Here is a 24,982-nt window from a genome sequence, read left to right as displayed (position 1 = left end):
AAGGGTGCAGCAGAGGATGAGATGGTTAGATAGCATTACCGACTCAATGGACATGAATCTGAGCAAACTCTGGGAGATCTTAGAGGACAGCAGAGCCTGGCGTGCTGCAATCCATGGGGTCACAAAGAGTCAAACATGACTTAACAACTGAACAACAAAAACAACATTCTGTTATTACTCACAATTGCTTTAAGATTTGCCTATGTTGATACACACAGATCTGGTTCAACTGTTTTAACAGCTATGCATCTACAATTGTCAAGGGTCTTGGTTGCAAATTGAGTCTCATTTAATCAAGCAGAAGATGACTTAATGGAAAGGATATTGTGGGGTTGATAAAAGAAATAGAGAGTTTGAAGAAACTTCAAGAAAAGAGTAGCTGGAGCGGCAGGTCAAGCGGCGAAAATCAGTCACCATCTTATCAAAGAAAGTGTGATCAGTTACCCTGCTGCTGCTTCTGGACTGACAGGCCATGAGCATGGCCACCACTGCCAACACCATTAAGTTCGGCACGTCACTCTGTCATGGCACCATTGCTGGCACTGCTGACATGTGCCAATCATCCTGTCCATGCGTCAGTGCTGACGCCACTGCACTGGGAATGCCACTCTGCTGGGATGCATCCCTGGACGTAGATCCCAGTCTGGTCACTGTCACGTTGCCAGTGCTCACTGCTGCTGCTAACTCCTTCTTCATTCTAGTGTTTGATTTATTCTCTTGTTTTTCAGGCACTGTGAACAGAGCACTGAATCCCATTGAATATTTTTCCTCATAGGCCTTACACTTTGGAGGAAAAGACAGATAATAAACAAATTGTATTTATATCTGCATCTGTATTTATATCTACATGACTGGTAAAGTCATGTAAGACTCAGGACTCAAAGTCCCCAGCAGAATTTTGGAGGAATATGTCATTGTTCATACTCAGGTCTTTTCAGTGCTATACCTGTCAGGAAGCCAGAGAAATAATTTATACTTCCCATTTGGAACCAGGAATAACAAACTTTGTTTCTCCTAAAAGAGGGTACGGGGTGTTAAAATTGCCATCTTTCAAAGTTTAACCACTCCATCATAGGGAATGAAATGAGGTTCAGCATTGTTTTAATTTCCTTGATCCGTAGTGAGATATGTGTTCACTACCCACTGGAGTTTTCTCCTCTATGACATGCTGTATTTATCTCTGCCTGCTTTTCTCCTGCTTTGCCTTTTCTCTTTTATTATATTGTACGAGGAAATGCATAATCTGATTTCAATGTACTAAACCTGGGTAGGTGTAGGGATGGTGGTTGAGTCACTCAGTTATGTCCAACTCTTGCGACTCCCTGGACTGTAGCCCACCAGGATCCTCTGTCCATGATATTCTCCAGGCAAGAATACTGGAGTGGGTAGCCTTTCCCTTCTCCAAGGGATCTTCCTGACTCAGGGATCAAACCCAGGTCTCCTGCACTGCAGGCAGAGTCTTTACCAACTGAAGGGGTAAGTGTGTTGCAATTATATTCTCCCAGACTGAACAACAAAAATGTAGTCACAATCTTGAAACAGAATATTTCCATCATCCCCCAAATTCTCTCATATTTATTTGCTTTCAATCCCTTGGTTTTTTTAATTGTAGTTTTAACTTAGTTTTCCTTAAAGACAAATGACTTTGAGTAATTTTTAATGTATTTATTGAGATTCCTATATCTTCATTGGTAAAATCTACTCTTACACTCACAATTTTAAAAGTTAGGTTTTATTTTATTGTCAACTTGTGGGAGTTCTTTGTATATTCTGAATATATGCCTGTAATCGGGTAAATATTTTGCAAATATTTTCTCCCAGTTCATAGCTTGCCTTTTCATTTTTCTGTCTTATCAAAGAAAGGGCTTTAATTTCTGTAAAGTTTCATTCTTTTTTTTTTTTTAAGATTTATGTTTCTGGTGTCCTAAGAAATTTTTGCCTAGCTCAAGGTCACAACTATTCTTTCTACCTTTTTTATCTAGAACTTTTACAGTTTTAGTGGCTTTTATATTTAGGTGTACGGTTCATTCCTAATTAATTGTTTATATAGTGTGAGATAAGGGTTGAGTTTCATTGTTTTCCATCTGGATGTCCAATTATTCAAGTATCATTTGTTGAAAAGGCTATTTTTTCCCTTTTGAATTAGTTTCCAGCTTTGTTGAAATTCAATTGACCATATATTGAAGATGTATTTGTTCATTTTCCATTCTTTTCCATTTATCTATTATGTCTATCTTTACACCAATAACACAATGTCGTGATTACTGTAGCTTTACAGTAAGCTTCAGTTCAAGTACTGTATTAATAATTACCCTCAAACTGTTTTAAATACTTAGCATTTCCACCTAAATTTTAGAATCATCTTGCCAATTTAAAATAAAAATTCCTGCTGTGATTTTGATTGAGACTTTTCTGAATCTACAGTTGAATTTTAAAATGTTGAACTGAGTGTTATTGAATCTTCTAATCTATAACATACTTTATCTTTTCATTTATTTGGATTTAACTCAGCTGAGTAATGTTTTGTATGTCTAGTGTACAGATCATGCAAATATTCTGTTAAATTTTTCCTTTTGTGTATCATATTTTTGATGTTCTGGTAAATGGTGTGGTTTATTTAAATTGTATTTTTTAATTGTCCATTGCTAATATAAGAAATAAATTTGACTTTTTTTATTCTGACTTTCTTGGGGCTTTGCTAAATTCATTTACGTGGTATAAAATTTCTTTTACATTTTTCTTTGAATTTTCTACTTAAATAGTCACATTTCTGAATAAGGATAGTTTTACTTCTTTTCCAATTTGGATGTCTTTATGTCTTTTCTCTTGTCCGTTTGCACAAGTTGGATAACATACAAGTGGCGAGTGGACATCTGTGCCTTGTTTCTTATCTTTAGAGGAAAGAATTTAGTCTCTTGCCATTAAGTATCATGATGGCTTGAGATTTTCCTAGATTGTCTTTATCAAGTTGCACTCTGCATTTCTAGCTTGCAGAGTTTGTTTATTTCATTTTGCTGTCTTGTCATGAACAGGTGCTAAATTTAGGAAATATATTTCTGCACCTATTGCAATGATTTTTCTTTTTTTAGCCTATTATTGTAGTGAATTATACTGATATTAGAATGGTAGTTGAAATCACACTACTACGATAAACCCCTTTGATTATTGCGTTGTGACTTTATGTATGTGTCTGTGTTTGTGGTGTTGGAGTTGATAAAAAATTCTTATGAAATTTTACCTCTGTGTCCTTGAGGGATATCACTCTGTAGTTTTCTTTGGCTGTGATAAAATTTTCTAGTTTGAGAATAATGGCAAGATTCATAAAATAAGTTTAGAAGTAGGCTCTCCTCTCATATAGTTTACAAGAGTTGGTTAGAGGTCTTCTTTAAATATTTCATAGAATTCATGGGTAAAATACATAATGGCCAAGAGTCATTGTTGTTTTATATTTATTTTACTGTTGTTGCCATTTAGTTGCTTAGCCGTCTCCAACTCTTTTTGAAGTCATGGACCACGGGATTTCCCAGGCAAGAATACTGGAGTGGGTTGCCATTTCCTTCTCCAGGAGATCTTCTCGATCCAGAGATCAAACTCCCATCTCCTGCCTTGGCAGATGGATTCTTTACATAGGCCGCCTGGAAAGCCTGTGTTTGTTTTGTTTAGGGTTTATTTGTGTTTAGGGCTTCCCTGGTGGCTCAGACAGTAAAGCGTCTGTCTACAATGCGGGAGACCTGGGTTCAATCCCTGGGTCAGGAAGATTCCCTGGAGAAGGAAATGGCAACCCACCTCTGTACTCCTGCCTGGAAAATCCCATGGACGGAGGAGCCTACTCAGGCTCCTCCGTCCATGGGAACGCAAAGAGTCAGACATAACTGAACGACTTCACTTCACTTATTTGTGTTTATTTGTTTGGGGTTTATTTGTGTATGGGAATTTTTTTCTTTAATGGTTTTCTCCAGAGCCTGGGACAAGGCTTACCCCAAGTATAAACATTTTTTGGGGGGAGGGGAGGGGAGCAGTGGATTTTAACTGCAAACTTGATCTATATAATAGAAAACAAAAATTTCAGGCTATCATCTTCACTAGTTTGGTGCTTTGTGTCTTTCAATGACCTTGCCCATTTTGCCTAAGTTGCTGATTTTCTTGTATCAAAAAGTTGTTCAAAATATTTTATGATTGCTCTTTTAATATTTTTATCATCATTTGGTATGTCATCTCTTTAATTCTTATTTAGAGTAATTTTGTGTCTTTTTTCTGCTTTATCTTGATCAGCTTGTCTGGAGATTAATCAATTTAATTAATCTTTTCAAAGAACCAGATTTTGGCTTCATTGATTTCTTTCTATTGTATATCTACGTTCCATGTCCCTGGTTCCTGTTCTTTTTTTTTTTTTGCTCTGGATTTATTTGCTGTTTTTTTCTCTTTTAAGTTTCTTTTGTAGAAGATTGGATCATCAATTTGAGATATTCATTTTTTACTACAAGTATTTACTCCTACACATTTCTCTCTAAGAGCATCCCACACATTTCCATGTATTGTGCTTTTATTTTCATTTCATTTATAGCATTTGCTAGTTCTACTGCACTTTTTTCTCTGAATAGTTACTTAGAAGTAATTTACCAGCATTTTAGGGTTTTCTAAATATATTACTCGGAGAAGGCAATGGCACCCCACTCCAGTACTCTTGCCTGGAAAATCCCATGGATGGAGGAGCCTGGTAGGCTGGAGTCCATGGGGTCGCTAAGAGTTGGACACGACTGAGTGAATTCACTTTCACGTTTCACTTTTCATGCATTGGAGAAGGAAATGGCAACCCACTCCAGTGTTCTTGCCTGGAGAATCCCAGGGACGGGGGAGCCTGGTGGGCTGCCCTCTGTGGGGTCGCACAGAGTCGGACACTACTGAAGTGACTTAGCAGATATATTACTAATTAATGGTTTAATTTTGGTATGATTAGGTAACCGCATTATTTTATTGTATTATTTAAATCCTTTTAAATTTATTGAGGCTTTCTTGGGTCTATATTGATAATAGACACTCTTCTCAGTTTTTCTTATTCACTTAACAAAAGTTTATGATTAATGTGTACTGAATTTCATCAAATTGTTTTTATGCATTGATTGAGATGATTACATATATATTTTCTTTCCTTTAAGTTGTTGATGTTGTTGTTAGTCATTAAGCCGCATCCAACTCTCTGAGATCTCACAGACTGTAGCCCGCCAGGCTCCTCTGTCCATGGGATTTCCCAGGCAAGAATATTGGAGTGGATTGCCTTTCCTTTTCCAGAGGATCTTCCTGACCCAGGGATCGAAACTGCATTTCCTGCCTGGCAGGCAAATTCTTTACCACTGATCCACCCGGGAAGTCCAATTTTTGATACTGTGGTCTATATTAATAAACATTATGATTTTAAGCACATCTTACACTTCTGAGGTAAATCCAGAATGCAGTATTTTAAAACACAACCAATTTGGCTTGCTAATATTACATTTATGATTTTTTGCCTACATCTCAGTAGGAGTGATCTATAAATTTTCCCTTCATGTTCTGTCCTCTGATTTTGAAATCCACCTAGTACTAATATTATATAATAACTTGGATGGCTCCTTTTCTTTCCTTTATTCAGAAGCTATTTGTAAAAAACGTAGTTTATTTGTTCCCTGATAGTTTGATAAAATTTATTTTTAAAATAATTCACATTCAATGTCTAGGAAAGACACATAGATGTAATCTATATGCCAGCAAGTTTATTTTGTAACTGTAATTGGTTTATTCAGATATTTTATTTCTTTTATTTCAATTCTAGTAATTCATATTATTTCAATTATTATCCATTTCATATAAAACCATCACACTCACTATAACAAAGCTATTCATATAATCTCCACTTTATCTGTTATTAATCTTCTTTGTTCCTAATATTTTTGTGTGACTTCTTTGTTCCTCCTCATTTCATCTTGTCATTGTGCTCAATCGCTCAGTCATGTCTGACTCTTTTTAACCGCATGGACTACAGCCTGCCAGTCTTCTCTGTCCATGGGATTTTTTCCAGGCAAGAATACTGGAGTGGGTTGCCATTTTCTTCTTCAGATCTTCTGAACCACTGACCCATCTGGGAAGCCCCAGTTAATCTAACCAGAGGTTTTTCTGTTTCAATAATCTTTTAAAGAATTAGCTTTGATTTCATCAATTCTTATTATTTTTCTAATATCTGCTCTTACGTTTTATTATATCTTTGCTTCTATTTCCTTTGGATTTACTCTGTTGTGCTTGATCTAATTTATTGAGTTAAGTGGCCAATTCAACAAATTTTTTAGAATTTAACATTTCTTAATATATAACTTTAAAGTTACAAATTCCCATCTAAAACTACAATCGCACCTGACATCCTTATGGATAATGACTTTGTTATTATTTAGTTTAAATTTTTTTTACTTGCATTATTTTTTCTTATTTGTTCCATAAACTATTGAGTAGTCCTTTTTTTTCTTTTTTAGTGTCTAAATATATGGTGGGCCTGAAAGATGTTATTATTTAATGAATCTCTGAATTTCGTGAAATGTTTTTAGAAATAATGGTCTATTTGATATAATTTTTGGTATTGGTTGAAATTTCTGTTCCAGACATTGGTCAATGTTTGTGACAATACATGGATATTCTTTTAAAAAGGGTATTCTCTATGTTTTTTAGGATCTTATTATAGCTTAAGCTTTTCAGTATGCTATTCAAACTTTTTACATCTTTATTAAGTTTTTAATCTTCATTTCATAACAGTTTAAAAAGAGGGCTACCAAAATATCTCCAATGACGAATTTGCCAATTTCTCCTTACAACTCTATAAATCTCAGTTTTATATGGATTATACTCATGTTGTTAGTTGCATTAAATTTCATGATTATTATATATTCTGATAAACTGCTCCTCTTATTATGTTACAACTTGCAAATCTTTGATGCCAGTTTGACTTAAAATTTATTTTTCTGACATTCCTTTAGAATATTTTTATTTAGCATTTGTCAGATACTTCTTTTTGCATTCTTTCACTGACAAACATCTAGCATCAATTTCTTTTTAGATGTGTCTCTTACAAACAGCTCATAGCTAGATAGTGCTTTGGGGGACACTGCTGTTCGTGTTTACCATTTCCAAGTTCATAAGCTAAATAAAGTTCTTGGACTGCAACAGGCACTAAATCACGCATGTTTAATAAAAAGCTTACCAACACCTAAACCCACACACATAAGTGGAGGCAGATTTGACTTTCTGGCTCAGACCTCCCACATTTAAAGGGGACTTTTCCTTTACGCTATGTCTGCCTATATGTAGAAGGAAGAAATACTTCAGCGTGCAGAATATGTGTACACCGAAATATTTCTTTTATACACACACACACACATATATGTATATATGATGAAAAGGCCACCTGACAAAGTAGAAAGAGCTAACTAGACAGCAGAGAGCTCAAGCCCTCCAGACTTTGCCAGCTTCTTTCTGTGTGAATTCAGTCAAGGCATTGACCTCGCTGGTCCTCAACCTGCCATGTTGCTGGATCACCAAAGAAATACGTATCCTCTTCATCTAAAAATCACTAACAGCTCCCTTTGGTGGATCAGTGGTAAAGAATCTGCCTGCAACCAGAAAACGGGGTTCGATCCCTGGGTCAGAAAAATCCTCTGGAGAAACAAATGGCAGGTCACTCCAGTACTCTTGCTTGGGAGGTCCCGTGGACAGAGGGGCCTGGCAGACTACTGTCCATGGGGTCACAAAAGGTTGGACATGACTTAGCGAGTAAGTAACAACAATTACTTCTGCTAAGTGCATTTTAAAGGTGAAGAAATTCGTGTTCAGTGAGGGAAAACTGACTTGGCCCAGGTGAATGTCCTAGATAATATTCTGTTTACTATATCATGCAGTCTCCTTTTCAAAGCATCATGTAGGGGTTGAATTGTACCTCCCAAATTCATATTGAAGCCCCAAGCCCCAGTCATCTGTTTTGGAAATAGGATCTTTTGCAAAATAATTAGTTATGATAAAGTTATTAAGTGAAGTCGCTCAGTCATGTCCGACTCTTTGCAACCCCATGGACTGTAGCCTCCCAGGCTCCTCTGTCCATGGGATTTTCCAGGCAAGAATACTGGAGTGGGTTGCCATTTCCTTCTCCATAAAGTCATTAAGGTGGGTCCTAGTCAAATATGACTGGGGTCCTCATGAAAAGGGAAAAACTGTATATGTTGATCCCAATAACACCTGAAACTGACACGTTATAAGTCAACTTTAATCCAATAAAAATTTTTAAAAATAGGGCCAAGGAAGGAACTGGACACTGATATGCACACATATAGAATACTATGTGAAGACAGAGGCAGAAATTAGGATGATGTTTCTATAAGCCAAGGAACACCAGAGTGCCAGTGGGCCACAAAGCTAGGAGACAGACACGGGATAGCGCTTCTCACTTGCAGCCCTAAGCAGAGACCAGTACTGCTCAAACCTTCATCTTGGACTTCGAGACTCCAGAGCTCTGAGACAACAAATTCCTGCTGTTTAAGCCATTCTCATGATGATAATGTGTTACTGCAGCCCTAAGAAACAAATACAGTATCCTTATACTGTAACCAGAAAGCTTCTTGCTGAATATACATGTCTGTCTTCTGTAAACACATACATACATGTATACATACCATCTTACAGACATACCCTGGAGAAGAACTGCCTCAGATTTGATAATAAGTGAGAAAACGCTCATTGTCTCCCTGAATGATCTTCCAGGCAGTGAAGTAAATAAGGGTAAGACCCCTGGGCTGGATCAGAAAACTTGAGTTTGAACCCTCATTTAGACAAAATCTTTCCTGTTAGCTCTTGGTATCATTTACACAATGAGAAGGTCACCACTCTAATCAAGCCTTACTTGACTGAACTTCACGTTTTCAAAATATTTTGCCAACAAATCTGCATTGATGATGACATAATTAATTTGATTGCCCAATGTTTATTAATCAAAGACATATATAACAGGATATGCAATAAAAATCCCTTCTCCCAGATTCCTATGATGTCACAGGCAGCCAATCGGATCTGAAAGGGACATTCTTGTGGATTAGTTCTAAAGCTCCTGCACAGCTGGGCCAGATGAGTGGGGGCCCGGCAGGGCGGCCATGGGTGGCCCGGGGCCAACATCTGCCCGAAACACCCCGTGTGGCCTCGTGAGTCGAGCCTGGCTGGAGGGAAGCTCTCCCATCTGGTCCGAGTGTCAAGCGTTGTATGGAAAGGGGCGGATGAGAATGGAATCCTTCTCTCTCACTGCTCCAGCCTGGATGTGCTTTCCCATGGAGGGCTCGAGAGAGGGGAAAACCAGACCACAACAGAGGAGGTCCAGAAAAACCAGCCATTGTCTTGGCCATGTGTTGGTATGACATTCATGTCCCCAGCACGAGGGCCACTGCGAGGAGGAGGGAAGCAGAGAGGGGCTGGATTGGTGTGATCTGCTATCATCTTCATCCTCTTTGCCCCAGAAGAAGGCCCGGGTGGCAGGCCATCCCCAGCAGTCACTAGGATTTTTCTTTTGGCAAGTTGCTGAACTATTGCTGTTTTCCTTTGTTCAGTGGTGATGGTAAGTCCCCAAGCTCCCTGGGTCATCAGCGGATTTCTGAAGTGTGTGCTTAGAATTCTGTAGTTCGACAAACATGCTCTCAACATTCCCAGTTCTTACTCATTTGTGCAACCGGCAAAGACATCCTGAAGGCCTACTTTGTGCCAGGAAGCAGACCAGGTGCTGGAAACGTCGAGACCAATGAGTTGACAGTCTAAGGGGGATAAGAAACAACCACAAGTGTTAGGATGGGAACGTGTTGAAAGGGCGAGGGCCCCCTTCGAATTGCAGGATGCTCCTTTCAACTTATGGCTAGTCAGATGTTCAAGGGAGCGTCTTGGCTTGTGTGAGACTCCAAGCGAAAGAACAGGTTCTCTGGGAAAGTGAATTGGCTCCAGGCTGGGAGAATCCATGAGAAAGAAGAGGAGCCTGAGGATACACAGTGGGTCCTAACGAGGGTTTCTATGGCTAGCCAGAGAGTCAGAGCAGGCTGGAGAAATGTATTCTCTCCCTCCAAAAGTTTAAAGGAGGGAAGTAAAGCAACCCTCTTGAGAGACCCTCTTTCTAAAAATTAAAATAAAAACATTAAAGTTATTTTCACTAGACCACATGGTATAAGGAGGCTGAGGTCAGAGAGATTGTTCCGTGTCTGGGTGGAAAGCCAGGGGCTATGTCTGGATTTCAGAGTGGCAGAAGATTCTGGAAGGCAGAGATTGCAACCTGCAAAGCAGGGAAAGAGAAGCCTGTACAGACTGCCCAGGCTGGAGAAAGTTAAACCTGCTTGGGCAACATGGAACAGAGCTGTTGGGTAAGCAACAAGGAGGTTGAGGCCTGGAACACCATGGGAAAGAGATGATGGGAATCCATGGGGGTAGGACAGTGAGCTCTCAGACTCCAAAGAGCTTCCTGGTCATGGACATGAACTTGGGCAAAGTCTGGGAGATAGTAGAGGGCAAGAGAGCTTGGGGTGCTGCATTCTATGGGGTTGCACAGCAGATCTGGCTTTGGATCCAGCTCTATCACTCACTAGCTCAAGGCCACTGCGAAAGTGGCTGCTTCTGAGCCCGAGTGTCCTCAGCTGCAACATGCCCTGTGGGGCAGGCAGGGGTGGCAAGGCCTCCTGAGCTCTGGCCAGCAGAGTCCCTCATGTGGAGGAGGCCCAAGCCCTACACCTCAGAGGAGATGGTTCCAGAACAGTGGCTTCCAATCTTGTCTTGAGCAGGAGGGAAGTCCCTTCCAGGGACTGACCGGCCACCTTCCATCAAGCCTGTGTCCGCTGATAGCAGAGGAGGGACAAAAAGGCAGAGCCGTCTCCCCAGGTAAGGAATGCTGTCCCTGAGAGTTAGAAGAGATGGTGACTGCTCATTCAATTCTGTAGGAAATAAAATGGATTTTTTTAAAAATAGAAAGAAAATTTAAAACCTAAAAAGGAAAACATGAAACTTCCATCACCATTTATGTCAATTTTCCTTGGAGCTACTAGCATTTAATCTTTGGGATGTTTCTAGAAAGACTGAAAAATACACATTTTTGCTCAACCAGTTTTAGGCCTTGGTTCTTCTTTCCCCCTCAATACTGAAGTCACAAGTTTCCCTGAGTCTCAAAATGCTTCTCACCCACTCCTCAGTTTCTCCCTATTTCTGTATTTATCTTCTCCATTTCCTTTGTTCTACACCTGGTTGGTGACTGCAGCCATGAAATTAGAAGACACTTGCTCCTTGGAAGGAAAACTATGACAAACTTAGGTAGTGTATTAATGAGCAGAGACATCACTTTGCCAACAAAGGTCTGTCCAGTTAAAACTATGGCTTTTCCAGTGATCATGTACAGTTGTGAGAGTTGGACCATAAGGAAGTCTGAGCACTGAAGAACTGGTGCTTTCAAATTACGGTGCTGAAGAAGACTCTTGAGAGTCTCTTGGACTGCAAGGAGATCCAACCAGTCCATCCTAAAGGAAATCAGTCCTGAATATTCTTTGGAAAGATTGATGCTGAAGCTGAAGTTCCAATACTTTGGCCACCTGATGTAAAGAGCTGACTCATTGTAAAAAGACCCTGATGCTAGGAAAGATTGAGGGCAGGAGAAGCGGGCAACAGAAGATGAAATGGCTGGATGGCATCACCAGTTCCATGGACATGAATTTGGGCAAAGTCTGGGAGATAGTAGAGGACAAGAGAGCTTGGGGTGCTGTAGTCCTTGGGGTCGCAAAGAGTCAGACATGACTTAGCAACTGGAAAAAAATGACACCTTTATGGAAAAAGAGACTAGAGAGTGTGCAGCCTGACTCACTCCCAGATCTGGATGGAAAATGGAATAGTTGGAATCCAACATGTATTGGCTTTGGGCTGCAAGACTCCAAGTTCCAAAGCAGGTGTGCCCTGCTTGTGGAGATGCGGATGAATGAATCTCCATCAAGTGACAAGACTGGGATTTTTTCCATGATCCTCTTGGAAGCCCCAGGTAGTTAAAGGGTACAAGGAACCCAAGGAGGAAAGAATGAGGGGAAGATGCTCTAACATCACCCTTCAGTGCTGCTTAAATCTCCCCAGTTTGCCTACTGATTCCATTGGTGACCAATCTCTTTCAGCCCATGACCTCATTCATTACCATGGGTGGAGATCTGTTATCGGCTCCCATTTGACAGATGAGCAAAGTGAGGCTGTGGGGAGGTGAAAGGAGACTGAAAAAATGATTTCAGTCCAAGCAGACCCAGCTCCATCCAGGCTGGCCTGGGGCCCATTTGCCTTAGACTATCGGGCAGAGAAACTGCTCTCCTTCCCAGGGGGCCGGAGGGCTTGGCAGGGAGGCGGCCCACTGCTCGGTTGGTTGAAGAGATAATCATTCTTGGGGTCTGTTTATCAGCCATCTTTGAACGGCAGGCCTGGATTTCCTAATTAACTAACATCCGTGGGCCGGTAACTCTTCTAAGAGCCCAGTCATATCAGATCACTGATATTCTCCATGGTTCTATCTCTCCCCCAAACCTGTGCTCAATGACTGATAACTAGAAGTTTCTGCAGTGGATAATGAATGATTGGGGGTTGGGGGAGGAAGGGGCAGGCTTTCTGGATGGCCCCAAATCCCCAGGGCTCCCAAGAATTAAAGTTGATTTTTTCTGCCAAAAGGAGGCCTGTGTGGACAACATGCCATGAGGAAAGGGCCAAGGATGCTCAGCTGTTCTGAATTTACCCAGGAACGCAGGGGCCGCGGTCCCTGGCCACCTGGCACCCAGCTGTTCGTAGCATTAGAGCCCCTGAATCCTGCCCTGGTGGGGCCCCCAGAGACCAGCTCACAGCCTTCATTGCTCCTCCCTTGCCGGGTGTGCCCAGCCCCTTAGCAACAGACGCAGGACAGAGACCCAGGTCATCCTGGCGGGGGCGGGGGATTGCCGTCTTTCAAGTCGTATTCCCTGCCCCAGAGCTCCAGCCAGAGCTGACACTACTGTGCATCCTTTCAGACAGGTCACAGTCCTGCTCACAAAGTCAGTTCAGTTCAGTGGCTCAGTCGTGTCCAACTCTTTGCAACCCCATGGACTGCAGCACACTAGGCTTCCCTGTCCATCACCAACTCTCGGACTTGCTCACACCATCCCTTCCACCCAAACCCTTCTTCCTTCTTTTCTCCTTTGGGAGAATCTCAAGTCAAAGATCCAGTTTCAGCCCAAGCTTCCTGGCTCAGAGAAGCTTTCCATAACTCACTGCCTCTTGGTGCTGAGTCAGGCACCTTCCTCTACGCAGCCAGCCTGGATTCATTGCCTCTTTCACAATACTTTCTGGCTGCCTTAAAGTTGTCTGAGTCTGAGGTACACATTAAACCCTGAGCTTCTCGAAGACCCCGGTGGGTTCCTCTCTGTTTCACCCCAGAACACAAGACAGACCAGAAGAAAAGAATGCATGCCAGATAATTCCTAGAGAATAAAAGAATGGACGAATGAACGATGAATGAGTCTTTTCTTCTTTAATAAGATGTTTTAACTCTCTAAGGATGGGGACGCTAATTTGATTATAAATGAATGACCTCGGGGCTTCCCTAATGGCTCAGCAGGTAAAAAATCTGCCTGCAGTGAAGGAGACACAGGAGATTTGGGTTTAATCCTTAGGTCAGGAAGATCCCCTGGAAAAGGAAATGGCAACCCACTCCATTATTCTTGCCTGGGAAATCCCATGGACAGAGGAGCTTGGCGGGCCACAGTCTAAAGGACTGCAAAGAGTCGGACACAAGTGAGCAACACACACACAACAAATGGCCACATGGCTCCTGGCTCTTGTGAAGGCGTAGACAGGGCACTCTCCCGACACGCTTCAGGCAGACTTCAGGGTCGTATGGACAGCTCCGGGGTCAGCCGGCCAGCCTAAGTGAAAGCATACCCTGTCCGATGGACGTGTATCTCTGAGCACTCAGGGGGCCCAGTGAGGGGTCCCTGTCCACGGCTTGGGCCTGAGAAGGAGGCTAATATTTATTTCCCTTGAGAGCTCAGAAGCCACGCATCTTCTTCTCCAGCAACAAAGCTTTGCTGCTGTGTCTGTTTCCACTGAAACACAAAAATATACTCACACAGGCAAGAAGCCCCAGATGGGCTAGACCAGACTGTTTTCATCCCTCGAATGAGAAGACCACGGTGTGTACTTAGGTCCAAACACAGAGAAGTTCAGAGTCATATGCTGGGTGCTTTTTAAGTGGTGATGTTTTACGATGATGCGATAGGGTACGTGACTCCGCCCACCCAAGCCTCTGTTTCTCCAGCTAAGAAGCACTTAGACAATGTCTCCTCTGCAGGAGACAGGAGATGTGTCATGCAAGGAAAGTGTTTGAATCCCTGTCTGGAATCTTCCAGGACTCAGATCCCCTGCCTTTCTCCAGGCTGGATCCGGGAAGGCCAGTGAGGGACAAGGGGCCACTTTTTCCCAGACACGTCTCCTTAAATGAGTTGTAAGCCTGCCTGGAGTCTTAGAATCATTAAAAGTTCTTTTTTTTTTTTTTTTTCCCCTTGAAAACTCACATGCAAGATAATACAACACCCATCTCCATCAACCCATCACCTTTCCTAAAGACCAGGCAATAAGTATTTGAATTCAATCCATCTTTCTCACGTGAAGATCACAGATACCTGCTAAAACTCAAAGAAGGTAAGTCTATCAACTTCCTATTTGTTTTCATATAGATATTCTTAATATAGAGTTCAATAAATGTTATAATGCCCCAAATGTATTTTAAGCCAAAAGGATCCTTCTGGAGATTGCAACAGCACTTGAAGGCCAATGGGAACCATCACGATCGAGGTCATACTTTTCTCCGTGTGCAAATCTTAACAGCACACCCCTTCTCCCACCGTCCCTGCCTTCCCCGGGTCCCTGCTTGCACTGAGCTGGTGTTTGACCATTGCTGACACAGGGAGCCACAAACCCAAAGGCTTGAGAGTAATACAAAGCGATGAGCCTCAAAGCTGTAAGTGACAAGGACTAGGGGGCAGTCGCATTCACTGGCTCACCCAGCACTTCTGAGGCCCTCTGGGTGCAGGGCAGTGTTCTAGGTGTCAGGCTCTTTGGCCAGCAAGATACATAGAGGCCCTACTTTCAGAGAGAGAGAGAGTGAGGGACCCAGACAATAATCAAAACCAGACCATCATTTAACAAAGCCAGGTGCTGAAGACAACTGTAGCCGTTTTAGGGCTTAGAGAGGTTCGGGGGCTTTTGCTTCAGACAAGCCCAGCTCGGCAGGCCTCTCTGAGGAGCTCACACAGGGAACCAGGGAGATGAATGACATTGTAAGCCCTGGGCAGTGCACCTGGGCACTCCGGGTGGTGAGCGGTGAGGGCAAAGGCCCAGCGGCTGGACCGTGCCGGGCGCCCGTGAAGAACCAGGGGCTGGGGACCCCGAGCAGGCAGCGCTGGGGGCAGGGCGTGGTGTGAAGGGTTTGGGTTTTTATCCGAGAGGAAGCAGGGAGACTGGACCATCAAGATCTTGGAAACACCGAGGTGAGGACTTTGACTTCTCTGAGGAGGGAGAGTTACAAGCAAAGAATGACCAGATTTAACTTAGATTTTTGCAGTTCACTCCCTCAGGGAAGAAAAGGCTCAGAAACCAAGCAGAGCCAAGCCTGAAAGACCATGTATGTCGTTATTTCACTGAAGGGAGAGCTTCATGGGCTACTGTGAAGACTGAGTACCCACTGCATCCCTTGACTCACCTGCTGGGACCACAGAGGACCTACGGCCAGTGCTGGTGTCCCTCCCAGCGTCTTTCCCCAAACCCACATCTCCCAGCCCTCGTGTCGCTAACAGTAGAGATGGAGCTAACAGGATTGCAAGCAGCCCTTCCTTCTGGGGGACAGGCTTATCCCGTGTAGGCCCCTGAAGCCCTGATACTAACATCCAGCACACACTTCCACTGTGTCCCACATGCAGCCATGGTGTGCGTGCTGTGTGAAAAGTCGCGTTAATCGTGTCCAACTCTGTGTGACCCCATGGAGTGTAACCCACCAGGCTCCTCAGTCACTGGGACTCTCCAGGCAAGAACACTGGAGTGGGTTGCTATGCCCTCCTCCTGGGGATCTTTCTGACCCAAGGATTGATTCCTCGTCTCTTACGTCTCCTGCATTGGCAGGTGGGTTCTTTACCACTGTGGCACCACCTAGGAACCCCCACAGCCATGATTAGGATGGCTTAAATTCATATGCTTGGCCACACCTCCCAATCCAGAAACACAAAGACGTCCTGAGAGTTTAATTTCCCTGGAGGCAGCCAGCATGGCCCAGGCCTTTACTCCAAATAATAATGATAATAATAACCTGGATGTCCACTGAGGCTTTCCCAATGCGGTTCTCATAAGGTTAAGAGAGAGCAAAGTGTCTCCCCTGCTGCTGCTTCTCAGAAGAATTCCAAGTTTTGGACAAAACAGACTGAAATGCTGGAATGGAGTCCAGCCGGCTCGGCTTCTTATGCTCAGAAAATTCACACTCCTCGTTGCATCAGACACTGATTCAGAAGTCGCCTTTACAAGTCTGCTGATACATTTCATAGAGGCGGTGCAGAGGGAGAGTTTAGAAAGGCCTCGGAAGAAGAAGGGGTGTCCGATCCATCAGTCAGACTTTTAGGGGCCTTCCTTAGGGGACTGATGCTGAAGCGCCCATACTTTGGCCATCTGATGAGAAGAACTGACTCATTGGAAAAGAGTGCTCAGGAAGATTGAGGACAGGAGGAAAAGGGGGCAACAGAGGATGAGATGGTTGGATGGCATCATTGACTCAGTGGAATGAGTTTGAGCAAATTCTGGGAGATAGTGGAGGACAGGGGAGCCTGGTGGGCTGCAGTTCACGGGGTGCGCCTGGGCACTCCAGGTGGTGAGCCTTGAGGGCAAAGGCCCAGCACCCGGATCATGCTGGGCACCCGTGAAGAGCCAAGGGACAGGAGCCCTGAGCAGGCAGCACTAGGGGCCGGGCGTGGTGTGAAGGGTTTGGGTTTTTATCAGAGAGGAGGCTGGGAGACTGGACCATCAAGACCTGGCAAGGTCACTCTTTGACCTTGCAAAGAGTCAGACATGACTTAGCAACTGAACAGCAACAACCTTGTCCTGGGAGGAGACCGTGGTCTTTACATCTGTTTATCCTCAAACACCTTTTGTCTAAACCATTGACTTTAGAACGAAGGTGCTGATCTCCACAGACTAGTCTCAAACCTGAGCTAAAAGAAGCCCATTGCCTTTTCTCAGGGAGTAACTCAGAAGTTTCCTTCTTCGCTTGCTCACCCTCCTTCACCCCTTTTTTCAGTAATGTTCCCTTGGGGGCAGTTGCTAGCAAGGTCAGCCTCATTTGGGGTGAATGTGTGTGTGTTTTATTTATTTTATTTTTATTATTTTTTTCAAGTTTTAAAATTATTTATTCACCTTTTATTGAAGTAGAGTTGATTCACAATGCTGTGTTAGTTTCAAAGTGATTTAGTTTTAGCATGTGTATATATATGCACCACACACACATATCTGTATATATAATTTTTCAGATTCTTTTCCTTTACTGCTGCTGCTGCTGCTAAGTCGCTTCAGTCGTGTCCGACTCTGTGTGACCCCATAGACGGCAGCCCACCAGGCTCCGCCGTCCCTGGGATTCTCCAGGCAAGAACACTGGAGTGGGTTGCCATTTCCTTCTCCAATGCGTGAAAGTGAAAAGTGAAAGTGAAGTTGCTCAGTCATGTCTGACCCTTAGTGACCCCATGGACTGCAGCCTACCAGGCTCCTCTGTCCATGGGATTTTCCAGGCAAGAGTACTGGAGTGGGTGCCATTGCCTTCTCCTTTTCCATTCCATTACAGGTTATTACAAAATATTGAGCAGAGTTCCCTGTGCTTTACAGTAGATTCTTGTTGGTTATCTATTTTATAAATAGTAGTATGCAAGACTGGCCTAATTCAGTAGAAGCACCTGGCTTAAGCCACACAAAAGCTCAGGCTGCCCTTGGAGAGGTGTTATCAGTAGTTCATTCTGAGGCTGTGAACCCCCTGTGTCACGGGTCTGTGATTTGTCAGCATGGCAGGTGTGCTGGGAGCCTGGGTTCCAGAGCCTTCTGCAGAGCATCATCACTGCCACTGTACATTGAGCGTCCAGCATGTGTCAAGTGCTGCCTGTGAATTTGATCCAAAGTCATATATTCCTGCAAGGATTATCATCCCCAGGAGTAAATTGAGGCTCCAAGGAGGTATGGAACTGGCCCAGAATCCCAGTTAGAACATGTCTAAGCCAAGACCTAGGGCACCCCCTGCTTACATTATGCCACTTGTCCTTCACAAGAAGCACTGGATGTGTGCCTACATTTTGCCAGGCAATGTGCCAATGGCCCAGGCTTCCCCGATGGCTCAGTGGGTAAAGAATTTCACCTGCAATGCTAGAGACACAGGAAACGTGGGTTCCATCCATGGGTTGAGATCCCCGGAGAAGGAAATGGCAACCCACTCCAGTATTCTTGCCTGGGAAATCCCATGGACAGAGGAGCCTGGGGGACTACAGTTCAAAGGGTTGCAAAGAGTCAGGCACGATTGAGAGACTGAGCATGCACGCATGCGTGTGCCAATGGCCAGGGCATCCGAGATCAGTGAGACCTGCCAGAGCCCTCTGGAATCTCAGGCTTGGTTTGGATTCTTGCAGAAGCAGAACTTGACACAAGGGTCACCAAACAGGGAGTTTATTTAGGATTGCAGGAAGCACAGGTAGAAGAGGCGGACATGAAACGGGGAAGGGAAGGCAGCCACAGAGGAGTGGGCTGCCCAGACAAGGCTCCCGTGGAAATCAGTGGGCTCACGCCCACCAGACTCCAGGAGACAACGCCCCACACTCCTGGAATCCACCCATGCACAAACCAGAGGCTAGGGAGCTGGTTTACTGATGTGCCCTCTTGCCATCCACTGCGGGTTGAGGGGTGCACGGCCCCTAGGGCTCAGCTGCGCTCTTCCAAGGGCATTAACGATTGAGTATCTTTGACTTCCCACACCTGTGGGCTTCCTGCCAGGAAAAAGAACCCTCAGACAGATGTTATCCACAAACGGCCAAATGAAGGCAAGGGGCTAGCCTCTCCTACATACCAGGCCTGGGGCATCTATCTGCAGACCTCATATAGAGACAGGCAATGCCTGAGTATGATAAGAAGTGTGGACATCTAGAGTCCACATTTATAAGCTGTAGGATCTTGAACAAATTTAATCTTTGCTGCATTATGGGAAGGGTCTGTCTCTTTCCTTGTTCTCCAGTCACTAAGTCTACACGCTCCCAATGCAGGGGGGCCAGGTTCTATCCCTGGCCAGGGAGCTAGATCCCACATGCCACAACTAAGTGTTCAAATGCCACAATTAAAAGATCCCACGTGCAAGGAAGATTGACGACCCTGTGTGCATCAGCTAAGACCTGGCACAGCCAAATAAATAAGTGTGTTAGTCGCCAGTTGTGTCTGACTCATTGTGATCACATGGACTGTAGCCCACCAGACTTCTCTGTCCATGAAATTCCCCAGGCAAGGATACTGGAGTGGGTAGCCATTCCCTTCTCCAGGGGACCTTCCCGGACCCAAGGATCACACCCAGGTCTCCTGCATTGCAAGCAGATTCTTTACTGTCTGAGCCACCAGGAAAGCCCTCCCCCTACCCCACCCCACACTGCCAACAAAACTTAAATAAGTATTTTTTTTTTAATATGAGAAATGTTATAATGCCCCACATGTAGGATGAAACTTGGATGGAACAGGATTATGTGTATAAAGCAATCGGCATCATGTCCAGAATACAGTGAGCTCTCATATAAGGTGAACTTATGTGAACATCATAATATCCTTAGTTCATCCAGTCCTCCCACTGACCTGTGATGACAGGGGTCTCACGGGGGTGAAACGAGGTGCTGGATGTCCGCCAAAGATCAGAGAGCTGAACAGAACTTGATCCAAGACTAGGAGACGCCAGCTCACAGAGGGGCACGTGGCCCTCCTGAGCATCGTGTCAGGATAAAAATCAGAACACAGGCTCCTCTCTCCCTTTGTGCGTCTTCTCCCTGCTCCAAGGAACACACAGTTCAGAGTAAGAATGAGCTCCCCAACCCTCTGCCTTCGAATTGTGGATGCAGAAAGCAGTGAACTTCGTAGCTGCCTTCCTCTCCAGATTTATAACACATCCATTCCCCTAAGTGCTTGACATAGACGCACTGGAGATTTGAAGGCGTTCTCTAAAGCTCAATATTTCTGTGATTAATGTTTTATTGGATGGTGGGCAACAGAAATGCTATCCAGGCTCAAAAGAAATCATTCAAATAGGGAACATTGTCTGTTGCATAAAACCTCCACTTAAAGGGGTTTTTATACTTTTTGTAAAGTTATTTTTTAAAAGTGACTTTGGAAGAAAGCTTCAAACCGAGGAGAAGCATCAAAAGTAAAATTGATGGCTTCAGGGTGAATTTTTTTTCCTTCGGTAATTTAACTGTCCAGAAAGAGATAATGATGTCCACCTGTCAAGGCGAGAAGGCAGGAGCCGCTGCAGAGAAAGATAGCGGGGACCTTCACAGAGACTGTGCAGCTCTGAGAGCTTTGTTAAGGGGCTGGGAGGAGATGAGCAATCGCCCTCCCTCTGTCCTTCTCCTGACCTCTTTATCCAAGTCCGAGAAGGGATTTGAAGGCTCCTGTGAGCCCCAGGCAGCTGATGAGAACATGATGCTCCCAGTTCTGCATGACTCAGCAGTCTATGTGGCTGACACAGTGCAAAGCCGCTCACCTAAATGAACCCAGGGAGCTTCTGGGATCCATGAGGATGGCCCCCAACATCCCTACTTTACAGATGAGGAAACCAAGGCCCCAAGAGCTCACTGTTACTAACGCCGAGTTACTCGACCGAGATGTGGAGAAGACTCGATCGTCTCAGCCCCCAGCCACCGTGTCACACTGCCTCACATGCCCAGTCTCCCGTAATCCTCAGCACGGTGCTGCTAGACATTGAATCTGTGGCCCGTTACAGAGTAAGGGGATCCAGAACTTCTGAGAGACAAGGCCCCTGTCCAAGGTGACACAGCTGGTACGTGGCCCAGCCCGACCTTGAAACAGAGTGGCCTCACTCCAGGCTACTTCATGGCTGGTGGGAGTGTGGAGGGGCTTTAGCTGGCTGGTTTTCCTTCATGGCTCATTTTAGGTTTTTTTTTTTTTTTTTTCCTTTCTTTTAAGATGTTTCTGTGTGAACCATGTTTAAAGTTTTTATTGAATTTGATGCAATATTGCTTCCATCTTATGTTTTGGTGTTTTGGCGGTGAGGCATGTGGGATCTTACCTCCCCAGCCGGGAGTTGAACCAGCACTGCTTGCGTTGGAAGGCAAAATCTTAACCACTGGACTGCTAGGGAAGTCCCTCATTTTAGTTAGAGAATCATGCATTTTAAAACTTTTTGTTTTACTTAGTTTCTCAGGTTTTATACTCATGTATGGGCTTCCTTTGGAGAAGGCAATGGCACCCCACTCCAGTACTCTTGCCTGGAAAATCCCATGGATGGAGGAGCCTGGTAGGCTGGAGTCCATGGGGTCGCTAAGAGTCGGACACGACTGAGCGACTTCCCTTTCACTTTTCACTTTCATGCATTGGAGAAGGAAATGGCAACCCACTCCAGTGTTCTTGCCTGGAGAACCCCAGGGACGGGGGAGCCTTGTGGGCTTCCGTCTATGGGGTCGCACAGAGTCGGACACGACTGAAGCGACTTAGCAGCAGCAGCAGCATGGGCTTCCTTTGTGGCTCAGCTAGTAAAGAATCCGCCTCCAATGCGGGAGACCTGGGTTTGATCCCTGGGTTGGGAAGATCCCCTGAAGAAGGGAAAGGCTACCCACTCCACTATTCTGGCCTGGAGAATTCCATGGACAGCCCATGGGGTTGCAAAGAGTCAGACATGACTGAATGACTTTCACTTTCACTATACTCCTGTATCCGTAAAGAATAGTTAAAATGTACTTGATATTTGTGCTGAATTTGTGGAAGCTGTGGTACATACACACAATGGAATATCACTCAGCTAGAAAAAGGAAGACATTTGAGTCTGTTCTAATAAGGTGGATGAACCTAGAGCCTATTATACAGAGTGAAGTAAGTCAGAAAGAGAAAGACAAATATCATATATTAATGCATATATATGGAATCTAGAAAGATAGTAGTGACGATCCTACATGCAGGGCAGCAAAGGAGACACAGACATCAAGAACAGAATTTTGGACATAGTGAGGGAAGGAGAGGGGGGTATAATTTGAGAGAATACGATCGAAATATAGACATCGCCACACATTAAATAGACAGCCAGTGGGAGTTTGCTGTATGGAGCAGGGCACCCAAAGCCCATGCCCTGTGACACCCTGGAGCGATGGGGTGAGGAGGGAGGTGGGAGTGTGTTCAAGAGGGAGAGGATATACGTATACCTATCTATGGCTGATTCACTTTGATGTATGGCAAAAACCATTACAATATTGTAAAGCAATTATCCTCCAATTAAAAATAAATAAATAATTTTTCAATGGGGCCGAAAAGCTGTCATCTTGAGAGAAATTGGTATTATAGTTGTTACCACATAACAGATATAAACAAACCTATACGTGTGTCTAATATACATAAATCTTACTAGAGGCATGTTTTATGTAAGTAAATATGTTATATACGTATGAATTCACACATCTCTTCATATTGCTTAGAATTACTAACAATTACTGAGTAAGTTAATCTGTGATTCTACTCTTCTTGAATACATGATTTCCTCATAATAAGCAGGTTTGATCCTATTGCAAAACCAGACTGGAACAAAATCCAAAGATTCGCCCTTGTGACTTTCAATGTGGAACTTACTCTCAAAACCACTGCTCATCCTCTTTGACCACAACATATTCTTACTGTACATAGTCTGTATTTCCTGGTCAGTCATCACACGTACCTCTCATCAAACCTCAAGATCAGCAGTGGGAAAGGGAGGGTGCCTGCCTCTTCCTTGGAAAGACGATCAAGGTCCCCAGAATGAACATCACCTACACACCCTAGGGCACAAGTTTTACACTCAGCCATCCAACCCCGGCGTGCAGAAACCAGTCTGGCCATTTTTGGTTGATGTTGTGACAAAGAGAAAAACTATTAAATTTATTATATGGTTTTATGAACACTTCAGTTTATTCTGCAAAGTATCAAAGGTGGTGTAAGTAAGATGTAGATTCAGATAGCTACTGTATCATTTCCATTCCAGAGAGCTTCATATTTCATGCAGTTTGAAGCTGAACATGATCAGATTGTTATGTAAATAATAAAATACAATCTGCAATTTCTTTAAAGAATATCTGATAAATTAGCTGTGATCGCTTCAGTATTAAGTTCATATAATAAGCACTTACTTTACTATGAACCCTATATGTTAATAATCGGTCTTAAAATATAAGCCAATGGTCTGGTGAAAGTTTAACTCCAGTGTGGTAAATGTGAGCTTATACTGACCTCAACCTTGCTTCTCCAAGTGGAAGAGACTGAACAGGTATCTGGGAGGAGGTTCACTGCCCTGAACAGCTAGTTCATTGCCTACCATTCTGACCAACTCAATGAAATTTCCTTTAAAATTCAAATTGTTATCAAAATGACACTGTATCAGGTAATTCACTGTGCAGGGAGGGTGCAGCCATGAAATCAAAAGATGCTTGCTCCTTGCAAAAAAAGTTATGACAAACCTAGTTCAGTCAGTTAGTTCTGTCCAACTCTTTGCAATCCCATGGACTACAGCATGCCAGGCTCCCTGTCCATCACCAATTCCCAGAGCTTACTCAAACTCACGTCCATCCAGTCGGTGTTGCCATCCAACCATCTCATCCTCTGTCATCCCCTTCTCCTGCCTTCAATCTTCCCAGCATCAGGGTCTTTTCCACTGAGTCAGATCTTCACATCAGGCAGCCAAAGTAGACAGATAAACCTAGACAGCATGTTAAAAAGCATAGATATCACATTGCCAACAAAAATCTGTATAGTCAAGCTGTGGTTTTCCCAGTAATCATATGTGGATGTGAAAGTTGGACCATAAAGAAAGCTGACTGCCAAAGCATGATGATTTCAAATTCTGATACTAGAGAAGACTCTTGAGAGTCCCTTGGACAGCAAGGAGATCAAACAAGTCAATCCTAAAGGAAACGAACCCTGAATATTCATTGGAAGGACTGATGCCGAAGCTGAAGGTCTAGTACTTTGGCCACCTGATGTGTAAAGGCAACTGACTGGAGAAGACTCTGATGCTGGGAAAGATTGAGGGCAGGAGGAGAAGGGGGAAGCAGAGGGCAAGATGGTTGGACGGCATTATCAACAGAGTGGATTTGAATTTGAGCAAACTCAGGGAGAGAGTGAAGGACAGAGAAGCCTGGTGTGCTGCAGTCCACGGGGTCACAAAGAGTCAGACACAACTTAGCAACTGAACGACAATACCAACCAGTTAATGACGGATGAAGTTCAGTTATGTTCTTTAGCTGCTTTTCAGATCTAGCCGTTCAAGAGGCTATGCCCCTTTTTTACATCACAACTCGTATTTCTAAATAAATTTAAAACACTTAGGCAGACTTACTGCATGGTGTTCTTTCTATTTTCCACATGTATAGGGGAGAACAGCTCATCATTTGCACATCTGGCCTTTATCTCTTTCTCAAAGCAAAATCAACATTTGGTTTGTCTTAAAGCCAGTAGCTTTATACATTCCCTCTGAATTCTTCAATTCAGAGAAGTTTTACAGAGGAAGCAAGAGGAAGATCATTACATCTCTCTCTCATTTTTAAGAAGGTCTATCTGAAGATCAGAGAAGGAAAGTGAATTAGCCGATTCACACAGCAAGTTCACAGCAGAGATGAGACTAGATCCAAGAGATCTGAGAGTTGGACGACCATTCACTCCACAC

This window comes from Bos grunniens, chromosome 21 (assembly GCF_055505025.1).
Source record: "Bos grunniens cultivar Pamir isolate PY7600 chromosome 21, Bosgru_T2T1.0, whole genome shotgun sequence".
Taxonomy (NCBI): Eukaryota; Metazoa; Chordata; class Mammalia; order Artiodactyla; family Bovidae; genus Bos; species Bos grunniens.
This window is presented reverse-complemented; position numbering follows the sequence as displayed.